The sequence below is a fragment of the Tachyglossus aculeatus genome, chromosome 7 (assembly GCF_015852505.1).
Source record: "Tachyglossus aculeatus isolate mTacAcu1 chromosome 7, mTacAcu1.pri, whole genome shotgun sequence".
NCBI lineage: Eukaryota > Metazoa > Chordata > Mammalia > Monotremata > Tachyglossidae > Tachyglossus > Tachyglossus aculeatus.
Window position 1 is genome coordinate 60230953 of NC_052072.1, and position 13426 is coordinate 60244378.

The 13426-nt window shown below is 42.7% G+C and overlaps 1 non-coding gene across 1 annotated transcript; it reads left to right on the plus strand.

Annotated features, from left to right (window-relative positions):
• Positions 1–3739: 3739 nt before the first annotated feature.
• Positions 3740–3877, plus strand: LOC119931208. Its single transcript, XR_005452063.1, has one exon. It is a non-coding gene; the product is annotated as a small nucleolar RNA SNORA7 (small nucleolar RNA).
• Positions 3878–13426: the final 9549 nt, after the last annotated feature.

Sequence of the window (13426 nt, forward strand, 5' to 3'; positions counted from 1 at the left end):
CAGTCCCTGTACCACACAAGATTCCCATGGTTTCAATTGGCAAAGTCCCTCAAAGTTAGTAAGTTGAAAGGTAGCATGACCTCGAGGAAAAAGCACAGGCCTGAGAGTCAAAGGACCTGTGTTCTAATCATGGCTCTGCCACTCATCTGTTCTGTGACCTTGGCAAGTCACTTACTTCTCTGTGCCTCAGTTTCCTCATCTGTAAAATGGGGATCAAGACTGTAAACTCCATGTGGGACAGGGGACATAACCAACTCGATTATGTTATATCTTCCTCAGCGCTTAGTGCAGTGCCTGGCACACAGTAAACACTTAAACACCACAATCATTATTATCATTAATAAGCTGGCTAGGTACTGTAGATGATACCTTCCTTCTGTAGTCTCCTGTGTGTCTGTTTTCTTCTGCTGGGTCTACGATAAGACCCAAGTGTCCTGAAGATAGAAAGTGTTCTTAACTGAGAACAGTCGAGTTTCAGGAGGCAACATTGTTGCATATTTCTATGCTCTTTCTTGAATGGAAATAAGAAACACTGTGAAAGCCAAATGCTGCCAACATTTAAATAGAATCAAAATCTGTAGCTGTTTGTTTCCATGTTTCCTTGTGTGAAAATAAACTATTTCAGACTGTGAGAGAATGTTTAATGGAAGAGACTCTCTATCTTCGACTTTCCTCCTGCTTTAACCAACACTGGAGTGACACTGGAGTTTACCTTTCATATGCTGGATTGTGAAAATTGAATGACAGGTGCTTTAGTGGTAGTGATTTAGTGCCAACTTTTATTTTCAATTAGCTAGATTGAACAATTTTTTTAAAAAGAAAGAGAGCCTGGCTCCGCCACTCTTTTGCTGTGTGGCCCAGGGTGAGCACTTAACTTCTCTGGGCCTCAGTTACTTCATCCGCATAATGGGGATCAAGATTGTGAGCCCCATGTGAGACATGGACTGTGTCTAACCTGATTAGCTTGTATATAACCCAGTGAATAGTACAGTGCCTGGCACATAGTAAGTGCTTAACCATAAAATAAAAGAGAGATATATGCATCAGTAAGGGAAGCTGGGTGATGTGGGGAAAATGCTTTCTAAACCTAGCATAAGAATATCTGTATCTCAACCCAACCCAGATATTGTGGGAGAATATTCTGGGAACCATAGAAACTCTGAAGTTGGTGAGAAAGATTTCAACTCTAAACATGAACCAGGAAAGAAATGACCATAATATTATCGCATTTGACAAAAAGATCTTCCTTTGCAAGGGTGAGAAGGGTCTTCCCCAGGAGTGGGAAGAGGGCATAGCAGCCACAGTTCTCCTTCTCTCCGTTCTGTCAGTCCCACTCAGCCCCACTGATGCTTGGAGGAAGTCCAAATGTGCTGCCAGAGCTGGGAATTGTGGATCTGTGCAGGCAGCTGGGAGCAGCCCCAGAACATTGCGTGCCCTCTACTAATCCTTCAGCGCTCCTGTGTGGGCACCCTCCCATCCATTATATGTTATATGTCATGTCACAGTGTGCCCTAGAGAGGAAGGAGGTATGTCGCAGGTCGCTATTCATTCAATCATATTTATGGACCACTTACTGTGTGCAGAGCACTGTATTAAGCACTTCAGAGAGTACAATATAGCAATAAACAGACACATTCCCTGCCCACAACGAGCTTACAGTCTAGAGGTGAGCTTACCAGTGTGACCTTCCTAGTGGCCACCCCTTCTAAAGGGCAGGTCAAAGCCAGGTAGATTGGGGAAGCAGCATGGCTCAGTGGAAAGAGCACGGGCTTTGGAGTCAGAGGTCAGGGGTTCAAATCCCGGCTCCGCCAATTGTAAGCTGTGTGACTTTGGGCAAGTCACTTAACTTCTCTGTGCCTCAGTTACCTTATCTGTAAAATGGGGATTAAGACTGTGAGCCCCCCGTGGGACAACCTGATCACCTTGTAACCTCCCCAGCACTTAGAACAGTGTTTTGCACATAGTGAGTGCTTAATAAATGCCATCATTATTATTATTATTATTTATAGCCCTGTAAGTGAGTCAGGCAGAACAGCAGAAGCAGAGCTGGTCCTGGTAGACCTGCTCCTGGTTCAGAAAGGTTAGGGACTGTGATCCTTATGTCTCAGCTGAAACTATCCCCGGGCCTACCTGTTTAATTACCATGCAAGCACGTTTTGGGGTGGTGAGAGACTCAATCCCTACACATCAGAATTAGACCGTATTCATGACGGGCAGTTGGAGTGCTTCTCTCTTGACCCCTATTAGGGCAGCTCTAGAGACATGCTTTGAATAATAATGATGGCATTTATTAAGTGCTTAATATGTGCAAAGCACTGTTCTAAGTGCTGGACGAAGCTAATGGGTTAGTAATTTACAACATGAGACAGAAATTTTCACTCAAAATCCTGTTCATATCTGAGAAGCATCTTCCTTCTTTGAAGTAAGAACTAAGGGAAAAAATTATTCTCCATGAGTTATTTACAGCTCATTATTTCTCCATTCACTTGGAAAAGTAATAATGATAATAATTTTGGTATTTGTTAAGCACTTACTATGTGCAAAGCACTGTTCTAAGCACTGGGGAGGATACAAGGTGATTAGGTTGTCCCATGTGGGGCTCACAATCTTAATCCCCATTTTACAGATGGGGTAACTGTGGCCTAGAAAAGTTAAGTAACTTGCCCAAAGTCAGACAGCTGATAAGCGGCAGAACGGGATTTGAACCCATGACCTCTGACTCCTAAGCCTGGGCTCTTTACACTGAGCCATGCTGCTTCTCAAGCGGTTGATATTTCCAAACTGGATCGAGGACTTGAAGTGACAAGGGCTTCTTCTGGCAAAGTGATTGAAATTGTTGACCTATTATTAAGAAAATAAAACTTTTCTCCTCTCCCACTACAAGCCAGTCTGCACACTTTGTTATTCTAATAGCAACCTATTCACAGTGCTCAATCTCGCCTCTCTTGCCACTCTTCAATCACTACTTCCTTCCTCCTAGAAGTCTTTCCCACTTCATGGCCATTATTCTCCCCCTCTTCAAAGTCCTTTTAAAATCTCATCTCCTCCACAACCCTTTCCTGACTAACCTCTCAGGTCCCTAACTTGTTCTTCCTCCTTATGTGTTGCCTATGCACTTGGATCTGTGCCCAATCAATCAATTGTATTTTTGTGAGCACTTACTGTGTGCAGAGCACTGTATTAAGTGTTTGGGAGAGTACAGTATAACAGAGTTGGTAGACATATTCCCTGCCCACAACAAGCTTACAGTCTGGAAGGAGAGACAGACATTAATATGAATAAATAAATTACGGATCTGTACATAAGTTCTGTGGGGCTGAGGGAGGGGTAAATAAAAGGATCAACTCCAAGTGCAAGGATCATGCAGAAGGGAGCCAGGGAAGAGGAAATAAGGGCTTGGTCAGAGAAGGATTTTTGGAAGAGATGTGGCACCAATAGAGCTTTGAAAGTGGGGAGAATGATTGTCTGTTGGACATAAAGAAGGCGGGTGTTCCAGGCCAGAGGCGGGATGTGGGTGAGGGGTTGGCGGCTAGACGTACCAGACTGAGGGAGAATGAATAGGTTGACATCTGAGGAAGTGTACAGGCTGGGTTTTAGTAGGAGAGCATCAAGGCAAGGTAGGAAAGGATGAGATGATTTAAAGCCGATGGTAAGGGGTTTCTTTTTGATGCAGAGATGGATGGGCAACCATTTTGATGCCTCACCCTCAGCCTCATAATACTTATGAATATATCCTTATCCCTTCTCAGGGTCACACCTGGAGAGTTTCCAGTACTCTACCAGTCTCCACAGTGGGAGGAAGAGTCAAGCAGAGGCATATCCATTCCATTCCTAGCTTGGGCAGTGGCTAGTGTGTGGAAGGCAATCTACTACAAGTCAAAACTCACCTGTGCTGTGCAGCAGCAGCATGGGAGAGAGCTGAGGGCAGAGACTCAAGTTTACTGTGTGGAAGGAGGCAATGGTAAATCTCTTCCATATTTTTACCAAGAAAACGCTGTGGATGCACTACCAGAATGATTGCAGATGGAGGTGGGTTGTTCTGGGAGAGATGTGTCCATGGCATCACTATGGGTCAGGGTCAACTAGACAGCATAAGGCAAGACATATCCTTTTATGGTGCTGCTTTCCTTAGCTGTAATTCATGTTAATATCTGTCTCCTCTACCAGACTGTGAGCGTCTTGAGAGCAGGGAACATGTCTCCCAACTCTGTTGTATTGTACTCACCCAAGCACTTAGTACAGTGCTCAACAAATACCATGGATTGACAATCATAATTTTGCATCAGTATTCTGGTAGATCCTTCTCATCATAATGTAATGTAAATCCACTCCTCTGAGAGAATTTGATCAAGTTATATCAGTCAGTTTCTAGTAACAAAAACCCACGCAGAAAATTGCAGTTACCTTTCCAGTTGATGGAAAGAAAATAAAATTCTATTTTATGTAAAGTTTACAGGTGGCTCCTTTTGCTGCTAATTTCCAAAGATCATGCTATGTTTTGGGGAGTCATTAATTGTAGTTAAAGTCATTTTTGGTCCTGGGGGACTGTGAGGTGGGAGATTTACTGCAAAAAAAATATCATGGACAAACTTGAGATATTAGATTTTTCTTTTTCTCTGGTATTATAGATAATGAAGTTTTATCAACTTCCTTTTATTAGAGCCATCCTGTAATAGGATCATAAACATTTAATGAAACTCAGAGCTGCACTGAATTAAAAAGTGAGGTTTTTTTAAGTAGACAAGTAATTCACAAGAAGATAAATCAAAGTAACTCATGCAATAAGAGTTCACCACCCTGCTGTGATATCATATTTAATTTAGCATAACCTCTGCAAATGCCAAAAATTGCTCCTTGTTTGGTTACCCAATTATTCAGAAATAAAGTGTTACAATGATATTTACTATCTGGTTAAAGGAAGGGGAAAATTGGTAAAAAAAAAAAACAGGGGGGATTTTAAAATAAACTTCAAAGACATTTATCTTCTTTGGTTATGTTATGTAAAAGGCCCCAGGTGGGCACAATCTTGAAAACAGTGCCATATTAGAAGCAGGAAGATTTCTTATAATGCAATATATTTATATTATATTCCCCATTCTCATGGATCTCTTTCAGGGACCCCTTCCTCCTGGTGTCCATAAGATCAGCTATTTATATCCTCTTGTTCCTGGAGCAGATGAAAATGTGGATGGGAAAATCCTTAAATTACCTCTCTCTTGGACATTCTGAGTCTGGATGAGTAAATATCCAAGTGGTCAATTCCAGCTGTGCCCCATCCAATTGTGAAACCAAAATGTTTTATTCCTGTTTCAACACTGAATTCTAGGAATGTCAATAGAAGTAATAATGTAGTTCAAGGAAGGTCCCCTACCCCCAAACCTTAAAGGTTTGTTCAGAAAGTTAGGTGTTTCCATATTTATCCAATTGAGTGAAGAGATAGTTTGTGGTATTTTATGAATTCTGAATTTAAATAGCAACAAAGGTTGTCACCATAGAGCTTCTCCCCGTTCTCATTTCTGTCACCTCTTGCACACCTAGCTCTCGATCCTCTAGACCAACACTCCTTATTTCTTCAGTCCCTCCTAATATTCATTCATTCAATCATATTTATTGAGCACTTACTGTGTGCAGAGCACTGTACTAAACGCTTGGGAAGTACAAGTTAGTAACATATAGAGACAGTCCCTACACAACAGCGGGCTCACAGTCTAGAAGCGGGAGACAGACAACAAAACAAAACATATAAACTAAATAAAATGAATAGAATAAATATGTACAAATAAAATGAATAAATAAATAGAGTAATAAATATGTACAAACATATATACATATATACAGTGCCATGGGGAGGGGAAGGAGGTAAGGCGGGGGGAATAGAGAGGGGGAGTAGGGGGAGAGGAAGGAGGGGGCTCAGTCTGGGAAGGCCTCCTGGAGGAGGTGAGCTCTCAGTAGGGCCTTGAAGGGAAGAAGAGAGCTAGCTTGGTGTATGTGCAGACAGAGGGCATTCCAGGCCAGGGGGAGGACTTGGGCCAGGGGCCGACGGTGGGACAGGCAAGAACGAGGCACAGTGAGGAGATTAGCAGCAGAGGAGTGGAGGGTGTGGGCTGGGCTGTAGGAGAGAAGGGAGGTGAGGTAAGAGGGGGCAAAGTGATGGACAGCCTTGAAGCCGAGGGTGAGGAGTTTTTGCCTGATGCGTAGGTTGATTGGTAGCCACTGGAGATTTTTGAGGAGGGGAGTAACATGCCCAGAGCATTTATGCACAAAGATGATCCAGGCAGTGACGTGAAGTATGGATTGAAGTGGGGAGAGACAGGAGGATGGGAGATCAGAGAGGAGGCTGACGCAGTAATCCAGTCGGGATAGGATGACAGATTGAATGAGCAAGGTAGTGGTTTGGATGGAGAAGAAAGGGCGGATCTTGGCGATGTTGAGGAGGTGAGACCAGCAGGATTTGATGATGGATTGGATGTGAGGGGTGAATGATATGGCTCCATTTATTTCTCCAAGCTCCATCTGGGTTCAGAAGAATGCCATCCTTTCAACTAAACTCAGGATTTTCTTCCCTCCAAGAGCAGTGGTTGGAGAGCATCCAATTGTCCATAAAGATGAAGGATTCTCGGGTGACCATTATGGGCATCATATCTGAATTGTACTTTCCAAGCACTTAGTACAGTGCTCTGCACACAGTAAAAGCTCAGTAAACATGATTGAGTGAATCTGAGTATTTGCTCATTGAAGGGACCATTTCAAGACACTCATTCATTCAGTGATTCTGTTATAGACAATAAGAAGATTGCTGCAGCCTTGGTTCTATATGCTAATACATTTCTCAAAGACCAGAATGAAACAACTGAGGATTTGCTCATCTAATTTCACTGAATTTTCAAGGTGGCCAGCACTTTGAAAATGAGGCATAGAATTCAGTGTAACCAAAACAGATGGAAAAAGTGGTTTTATAAGAACAGGATGAAATTCACCAAGAATGAAACCAGATCACCACAGCTTGAGGGACTGTAGGGCAAGACTGGTTTGGTGTAAGTACAGCAGAAAAACAACAACTGGGGCATCATAAACAACCAGCAATCAAGTAAGTGTCACCACCATAGTGCAGTTATTTTATGACAATGCAGAATTGAGCAGCGTTAGAAACAATTCAGAAAACAAATCCTTTCCTATACAGTGCTGTGAATTCCTCAGACCCTGATAACATCCTGTTCAAATCACTTTTTAAATCACAGGAGGAGTCATGTGGCCTAGAATAAAGAGCATAGACCTGTGAGTCAGAGACCCTAAATTCTAATCCTGGCTTTGCCACTTGCCTTTTCCTCATATGTCAAATGGGGATTAAATCCTACTCCCTCCTACTTGGACTGTGAGCCCCATTTGGGACAGTAACCGTGTCCAACCTGATTAACTTGTGACTAACCCAGTGCCTAGAATAGTGTTTGACACGTAGTAAGTGCTTCTAACAAGTACTGTAAAAAAAAGAAAAAAAACCCTAGAGGAAAGAGGATAAGGTCCAGAGAAGAGTGTTAAACATAATTTTAATGATGGGAACTCGGTCCTTGAGGAATGGTAAAAGTAACTGGAGTTATTTAACTTGGAGGAGAAGACTGACGGGAGACAACTTGGACATAAGGAAGACCTTCCTGAAAATCAAGCTAAATAAGGGTACCAAGAAAAGTTGTACAATTTCACAGCTCTTCAAGGGAAGAATAGACAATTAAATGGCCTGATTGGCTTAATCATTAAACTTCCAGGAAGCAGAGGATTGGAGCAAATCAATCAATCAGCCTAGTATATTTGTTGGATGCTTACCATGTGGAGAACACTATATGAAGCGCTTGGGAGAGTACAATACAAAAGAGTTGTGAGACATGTTCCCTGCCCTTGATCTTCGAGTCTAGAGGGAGAAAGAGAGAGTACATAAACACAGCTTCCTGTTGTCACTTAACCAGGTGCCCCCAGTTACAGCCTCTGAGATCAGGCTTCTTTTCTGCTGATTCCCTGACAAGTCTGAAAGAAGATGGCTAAGGTGAGTTGGGGATCAGGCTCTCTGAGAGGTCTGGGTCCCAGGGTCAGGATTTAAGTCTGGGAAAGACTGCCAAGAGTCTCATTTTCCCAAACCCCCTTCCTGACCCACATTGTCCTCTGCCATGATTCAGGGGAAAGTCTGAGGACTCTAGATGTCTGTTTCTCTCTCCTTCCTCAAGAACAAGAAAAGCAGCATGTCTTAGAGAAGCAGTGTGGCACTGTCCTGGGTGTCAGAGGAGCTGGATTATAATCCTGGCTCTGCCATTTATCTGCCCTGTAAACTAGGGCAGGTCATTTAATTTTCTATGTCTCAGTTTCCCGATGTGTAAAATGGGGATTAAATCCTACTCCTTCGCGCTTAAACTATGAGCCCCATGTGGCCAACCTGATTATCTTGTATCTTCCTCAGTGTTTAGTACGGAGCTTGGCACACAGTAATCTCAACAAATCCCAACAAACAATAACAAGAACAGCAAAACACCTTTGTCTGTCAGGATAATTTCAATCAGTCATATTCATTGAGTGCTTACTGTGTGCAAAATACTGTGCTAAATTCTTGGGAGAGTACAGTATAACAGAATTGGTAGACAAGTTCCTTGCCTACAATGAGTTTACAGCCTAACAATTCTCCTTCCCACAGGGACACACATTTTGGGTAACGATCAATCGATCAATCAGTGATATTTATTAAACTCTTACTATGTGCAGAGCACTGTAGTAAGCATGTGGGAGACTACAATACAACAGAATTAGCAGACAAGTTCTCTGCCCATAACCAGTTTATACAGTCCAGAGGAGGTAATGGGAGTTTGCATTTTTAGGGGAAGGGGAATAATAATAATAATAATGGCATTTGTTAAGCACTTACTATTGCAAAACACTGTTCTAAGCACTGGGGGGGGGATACAAGGTGATCAGGTTGTCCCACGTGAGGCTCACAGTCTTAATCTCCATTTTACAGATGAGGTAATTGAGGCTCAGAGAAATTAAGTGATTTACCCAAGGTCACGGGGAAAACTCTTGGGAAGAAGGTCCCCGTGCCATGATGTTGATCTTTCAAAGTACCTTCTGAAGTTAGGAATCTATAATTCCAGGATTCACTAGATCCCACATACAAGCCTGGGAGTCAGAAGGTCATGGGTTCTATTCCTGGCCCCTCCAGCTGTCTTCTGTGTAACCTTGGGGAAGTCACTTCATTTCTCAGGACCTCAGTTACCTCATCTGTAAAATGGGGATTGAGACTGTGAGCTCACGAGGAACAGGGACTGTGTCCAACCCAATTTGCTTGTATTCACCCCAGCGCTTGGCACATAGTAAGCGCTTAACAAATACCATAATTACTATTATCATCTACTTAGACCTTTGCTCATTAACAAGCTCCTTTCTACCTAAAGAAAATCTCCAATTTCAGCTTCGTCCTGGGGAAAGCTCTGTTTATTATTCCTAAACGTGGCTAACTGTGACTGAATTAACCTATGAAAATGAACATCTCATTTGCTTCACATCACCATTTGAAATGCATCCTCATTTTGCCTTTAGGAAAAAACTATAAGATCTATTCAAGTAGCCGATGTCTGAAGGATCATGGAAGATTGGCTGCATTCTGAGACCTCACTTTGCTTCGATGTTAAAAGTATTGCATGTAGGTGACACTGGCAGAAGGGTTCCAGAAGTGGACTAATTGTGGGTGGTGGGGAGACAGTAGTGGTAGACAAATTAGCCTGCACTAGAGCTATTAGCCAAGAAGTGATGCCTTAGAGAAGAGTTTTGGGGAAGATTTATGAATATAGATGAAAGTTGAAGATGGTGAGGCATGTAGGCATGACATATGAACAACGCATGATTGACAATCCTGTAGACATCACATACAAGTAAAGGCTTTTCATTCATTTTTCATTCATTTTCAATCATATTTATTTAGCGCTTCCTGTGTGCAGAATACTGTACTAAGTGCTTGGGGGAGTATGATGCAGCAATAAACAGTCACATTCCCTGACCACAACGGGCTTACATTCTAGAGTGGAGGAGACAGACATCAACACAAATAAAGATCTAAACATAAGTGCTGTGCAGCTGGGATGGGGGAACAGCAAATGGAGCAAGTCAGGGTAATGCAGAAAGGAGTGGGAGATGAGGAAATGTGGAGCTTTTAGTCTGGGAAGGCCTCTTGGATGAGATGTCCCTTCAACAGATTCCCCTTAATGCATAATAATAATAATAATAAAATAATAATATTTGTGGCCTTTGTTAAGCATTTACTATGTGCCAAGCACTGTACTAAGCACTGGGGTTAATTAAAGTTAATTGGGTCCAACATGGGGTTCACGGTCTGTCAGAGCCTGCCAAACACAGAGCACAGGTATTGAATCCCCATTTTGCAGATGAGGGAACTAAGGGCCAGAGAAGTGAACTGACCTGCCCAAGGTCTCACACAGTGGTCGAGAGGCATTCGTTATCCTCAGTGCTCATCTTTGATTTTCTCTGGGTCAAGATGTTGTCACGCCGCCCCTCCCCCGCCAACACCACCACCCCAAGACTGTCAGCTTGTTTCCTCACCCTGGGCTTCAAGGCTGTCCATCACCTCACCCCCTCCTACCTCACCACCCTTCTCTCCTTCTACAGCCCAGCCCGCACCCTCCACTCCTCTGCCACTAATCTCCTCACCGTGCCTCATTCTTGCCTGTCCCACCGTCGACCCCCGGCCCACGTCATCCCCGTGGCCCGGAATGCCCTCCCTCTGCACATCCGCCAAGCTAGCTCTCTTCCTCCCTTCAAAGCCCTACTGAGAGCTCACCTCATCCAGGAGGCCTTCCCAGACTGAGCCCCCTCCTTCCTCTCCCCCTACTCCCCCTCCCCATCCCCCCGCCTTACCTCCTTCCCCTCCCCACAGCACTTGTATATATGTATATATACACATATATATGTATATACATATATATGCATATATGTTTGTATGTATTTATTACTCTATTTTACTTGTACATATTTATTCTATTTTATTTTGTTAATATGTTTTGTTTTGTTGTCTGTCTCCCCCTTCTAGACTGTAAGCCCGCTGTTGTGTAGGGACCGTCTCTATATGTTGCCAACTTGTACTTCCCAAGCGCTTAGTACAGTGCTCTGCATACAGCCCTACTGAGAGCTCACCTCCTCCAGGAGGCCTTCCCAGATTGAGCTCCCTCCTTCCTCTACCCCTCCTCCACCTCCCCATCTCCCCAGGCTTACCTCCTTCCCCTCCCCACGGCAACTGTATATATGTATATATGTTTGTATGTATTTATTACTCTATTTATTTTACTTGTACATATTTATTCTATTTTATTTTGTTAATATGTTTTGTTTTGTTGTCTGTCTCCCCCTTATAGACTGTGAGCCCGCTGTTAGGTAGGGACCGTCTCTATACGTTGCCAACTTGTACTTCCCAAGTGCTTAGTACAGTGCTCTGCACACAGTAAACGCTCAATAAATATGATTCAATGAATGAATGAATGAACAGTAAATGCTCAATAAATACGATTGAATGAATGAATGAAAGGATGTGTCAGTTTATTGTTGTATTGTACTCTCCCAAGCCCTTAGTATAGTACTCTGCACAAAGTAAGAGCTCAATAAATATGATTGAATGACTGACTGAATGAAAGCTCTTCTTGAGTCCTCCGCTTACAGAGAGCAAACCCATTTTAAACTGGTGTTTGGCAGGCTCATCAACCTTTGGCTGCTGTTTCCAAACTAGGGCAGAGCCACTTCATTTGAGACTTTGTTGCACTGACTTTTTAAAGTGTTTCTTCTGACCACTGTCTTTACAATTATACCCCATTGTAGTATGTCTTGCTGCTGTCTATTGTCCTCAAGCATCCCACCCTGGGAAGGTGTGATGGATCAAGCACTGCTTCAGTGTTAGTGGTTTGGTTGCATTATAAAATCTTATTGAGAAGCAGCATGGCCTAGTGGATAGAACCTGGGATTCAGAAGGACCTGGGTTCTAATCCTGGCTCTGCCACTTGTGTGCTGTGTTACCTAGGGCCTCGGTCCCCTCATCTGTTAAATGGGGATTAAGACTGTGAGCCCCATATGGAACAGGGACTGTATCCAATCTGATTAGCTTTATCTATCCCGATGCTTAGTATGGTGCCTAGCCCATAGTAAGCACTTAACAAATACCCTAAAAAAACACCTATTGTTTGTGATTTTGTCTTGCCATTTGACATAAAGGGTGCTTGCAGGTGGTATTAAGGGACCTGCTCTAGTCACTAGATTTGGCATGTGTGATAACGCCAAGTTTCACAGATATAAAGGAGGTTGCACTATAGCTTCTCAGCTTGATTTGAACCTTGATGCCATATAGGAACTCTTTGCTGATGGAGACTCTTGCGAATATAGTATTCATCAGGTGCACGTTGCTGCATAACCTCAGTTTTCTTCAGTTAATTCACAGTCAGTGTCCTTTTGCTGATTTTTCAAATTTTCATGACTGTGAGCCTCCAAAGCACAGATTATGGAATCAAGGGATTCCTATATGAGTGAATCTGAGAGAAGTTTCAGCTTGTTGAATTGTGTGAACTTGCTAGAGGATTGGAATCATATTCTTAAGCTGGGATCCAGATTTCTTGTGATGTCCTAAAACATGGCCATATAGAATAGGTTGAATCAGATTGGCTTTAAGACACAAGCCTGATTTACTACACTGGAGACAGGGAAATGGTAAAGAAAGAACCCTCCAGTTCTGACATGGCTACTCACATCACTGGAGAATTATCTTAGTCTTCATAAACTAAATGCCAGGGTCAAGACTTCTGATGATGTCAAATGTTTCCGTAGAAACTTCGAACACCACGTAAACACCTCGATACTGTTCTCTGCCTTTCCCCTGTACCTGGTGGTTGCATGAAAACTCATATGTGTTCTGCTTTGTGTTGTTCTGGAACTAGATTGTGATTCTATAGGCATATAATTAATAATGTTCCTTAGTTGCCAGTTCAGGCGGACTATGGCTAGGCTCTTGCCAGCAATGAAATAATTAATCAATTAATCAATCAATCAATCATATTTACTGAGTGCTTATTTTGTCAGAGCACTGTACTAAGCACTTGGGAGAGTACAACACAACAATATACCAGACACATTCCCTGCCCACAATGAGCTTACAGTCTAGAGGGAGAGACAGACTATTTATTACATCTGTAAATTATTTATTTATATTTATGTCCGTCTCCCCCCCATCTATATTGTAAGCTCGTTGTGGGCAGGGAATATGTCTGTTTATTGTTGTATTGTACTCTCCCAAGGGCTTAGTACACTCTGCAAACAGTTAGCGCTAGGTCAATATGATTGAATGAATGAATGAATAAATGAATAAATTACAGATATATACTTACGCGCTTTGTGGGTAGGG